Raw genomic sequence first — 3,671 nt, forward strand, 5'->3', positions numbered from 1 at the left:
AGCTTGCTAATGCATCAATAATATACTGAGGGCATATATTATGGAAATGACGTAAAAGATACAGGTTTGCATTGTATTAAATATTTCTACATGATTATAGAAAAACTGCTAGTATTAAAGCAGTGGCAAGAGTGCAATTGTAGCTGTTGAAGTGTTTTCCAGACAAAGTAACAATTAGAAGATGCCAACATGGCATTTGGAAACTTGCTTAAGGCCTTTTTTTCCTTTTTTAAGATTTTATAGGCTAGATTAATCAATATTTCATAGCATGTATCCTTAATTTTGGCTTATGCTATACGCTGAAGAATGAGACACAACAAGCTGAGTGAGCTAGACTGACAGATGCCACACCGCTACAACCGCTTTGATCCTGGTTGTCCGTCTGCCATCTGTAAACACTTGTAAACACTTGTGACCTGTGACACTTCAAGCCTTCAGCATGCCGTCTGACTGAATCAATACCCCCCAAATATCTGTTGTCCTTGGATCTCGCACACTGCTTAGAATGCAACACAACACCTTCCCCCTGCAAAGCTCCGCTGCAGGTCTCAGCGCAGGATTGAGAGGAAAAACCCTTCCAAAGTTCTGCGAGGCCTCTTCACACCCTCGTCTGTCAAGCAAGTGGTGTCCCATGCTGAAAGAATCCTATTTCCTTGATATAATCCGCCGTCTTTTCTGGGCTTGTGATGCTTGCAACAGGGATATAAGTTAAGACCTCTAACACCCAGGACAAGCAGCTACATATGGCCTAGATGTTACCCAGATACACTCGAAACAGTTTGCAAGAAAGGTAAAAGGATTGTAAGTACTTAACTGCATGAATGGCGCCGAAGAGCTCTTTCTAGACTTCATGGATAGTGACACCATTAATTTGACATTAAATCGTATTAAAATCATATTTGTGGTTTATAAGAATGTGTTGAATTGCTCTACTGTGTATTATCAATTTCCATTTTTACACTCATTTGATTGATGGTATAATGATACACAGAGATGCAAAGATGATGTAAGATTGTCCTCACATCACTTAGATGAAATTATTTAGAATTGGATCATTATTTTGTGATGAATAATCAAATGTCAGATTGTTGGCACCAAACCACACAGTGTTATTGTCTCTGTTCCCAGCGTATTATCCCGCAGCTCTAACAGTCACCTTTCACCAGATTCTCTTACTAATGCTGTCTGGAGCTGCAAACTGGTGTGGCAGCAGATTAGAGTTAGTGTCTGCACCTTTGGCACGAAGAGAAGTAAAAACAAAGGATTTTCAGGATGGACAAGATGGAATGTTTTTTGTTGCAGGATATATTGGAAAGTTCAGGGAGTTTTCATTTGGCTCTGATTGCAGTCTTTAATTTTGGCAGATGACTTACTTATCATCCCCAAATATTCATATTTGATATGTGCCGAATATATCAAACACCTCGGCTCATGAATTTCTTTGAGCTCATAGACAGTTTCATCTCTGACCGATTTAACCTAGATTGTATTTATTTCACACAAGTAATCCAGTGGATTTCAAGTATCTATGCCCCAGTGGCTTCTTTGGGGGATTTTCGTTGTCTGCCTGAGGGCAGCATTGAAACATTCTTTCTTTCAGGTGTAGCTAAAACACTTTAACATGAGCACAAGTTCAGCAGGCACATTGAAGGCGTTGCTGATCTGCTCTCCTCTGTAGCCTGACAAGTGGTAAGCTTGTTTTAGAATAGGAGATTACAGGTTCAAATCCCAGCTCTGCATGTATGTACATCTTCTTAAATCAGCTTTACTCCTCTGTAAAACCTCTGGGTCATTAGCACCGGCACATTCTGCAGCTCCCCACGACTCCCTACAGTATCTCAGCAAACACCTGTCAGTGCTGCATGAATGGGCTGTTGATCTTAAAGGAGTGTCTGTGTGTGCGCTTGATCACGCCTGAGGTGAGAAATAACTGAAGCGGATCTCACCAGGGCTTAATGGAGGCCAGTTAGAGGGGATTTGTCGACCTGGGGGGTCTAATTGATGGTGTCACATATTGTGTTAAGCTTTGTTTTGAGACACTTAGCAGAGCATGGCCTTATAAGGGTGCACTGACAAGGCTGACATCACCACCAGCCTACATTTGTGCTTTTGGGCATTTTAGATTTACAGTAGGCTGATGAATGGCTGCAGAATACACCTGTAATGTCAGAACTTCAAGAAAGTCTCTTAAGTCATTGATTGTCCCATTCCAACTGAAGTAGACATAGTAAATTCTTCACATTTCATTTTCGGACATCTGTCCTCAGGTACTTTACTATGTCTGTGTTGCACGTGTCTATTCCTGCAATAAAGTGCCACAAGGACTTTATTGCAGCTGGCTGTAATGCACGCACAGTATGTCTGTCAGCGCCCTGCCTCATCTACTGCATCCAGTGTATATAGTGTTGGAGTTATTTATTGCTTTCCCTCAGAGTACCTTTCACCAATGCAATGGTGCAATAGACTTTCCTATAAAATGATTAATTACTGAATTAACATTATGGTAACAAAGACAAACTATCAATCCCCTGTTGTGTGCCTGCTTTCCCACATGGAGGAAACTTACCCTGGAGCCAAACTTTACTCGTTTCTGGTGTCCTGGTGTCTGTTCACATATTCTCACACACACACAGCATACCTCTACCCTCAACAACACACACTCATCCCCATTCTATATTATGACCTCTGAGGAATTTCAGAATTACTGATTTGTATCTTTGACAGTCATGTTGCCTCTGGACTGTTTCTGTCTCACTGAGCATTTGAGGATTTGGGGCTTTGATAGAATTAGACGTTTTGGTTTCTCTGTATTGCTTTTCTGACCCATGTGGCTCTGTGCCAGCCCCTCTGATGTTTTTCATACATTTCTGTCCTTTAGTCCTTCATCTATAATAATGGCCTCTCCATCAACTGTATCACTATCAACAGAGATACCAAAGCAATATTTTCCCTATTTTCTTTCTATCATTTACCACAGAGTTCCATTGTCTTATGTCCATTGGAGGTCTTAAACACATTGATCCACCTTTTTTTTGCTGCAGCACTCTTGTGCACACTGAAAGACAACATGCCCCTTTCTTTGAGTCCCCTTTCTGCAAACACTACTTGGATATTTTTCCGATGACTAAATAGATGTGTAGGTGGGTAAATCTTGATTGAAACGTGTTACAGAAGTAGTAGTAGTAGTAGAACAGTGCAATTTAGGATGTTCCATCATGACTTGTTACACAATTGTAATACACTGTATTACAATTGTGTAACAATTCTCCAGAAAATGAGAAAAGTGGCAGTTTCAAGTTGACTCATATTCTGGGATGACTGATGTACTTTTATTTGGCTTCAATCAATAGAACAGCTTTTGAGCAAACGTTTATGGCCTGAACCTCCACTTTTCTTTTCTTTCAAAACACTAGAAAACCTTATCCTCTTAGACATCTCAAATAGAATATATGTATATATGTTTCACCATCTTTTTATTTCTGGTGCATGCTCCATGCCATCAAATTTTTCCGATGTCTTTTGCATTTGAGCCAGAAATATTTGAGTGATATTTAAGTGAGTCAGTTGGCTTGAAGGGGTTCACAGAATCAAGATGACGCCCATAAAGAGCCGAACAAAAACAGAGAAACATTTGGATTTGTCAAACACATCCTTTACTGCTGGATCCACTG

Source organism: Genypterus blacodes, unplaced genomic scaffold (assembly GCF_046128005.1).
Source record: "Genypterus blacodes isolate CSIRO-AG114 ecotype Tasmania unplaced genomic scaffold, CSIRO-AGI_Gbla_v1 ptg000007l_1, whole genome shotgun sequence".
Lineage (NCBI taxonomy): Eukaryota > Metazoa > Chordata > Actinopteri > Ophidiiformes > Ophidiidae > Genypterus > Genypterus blacodes.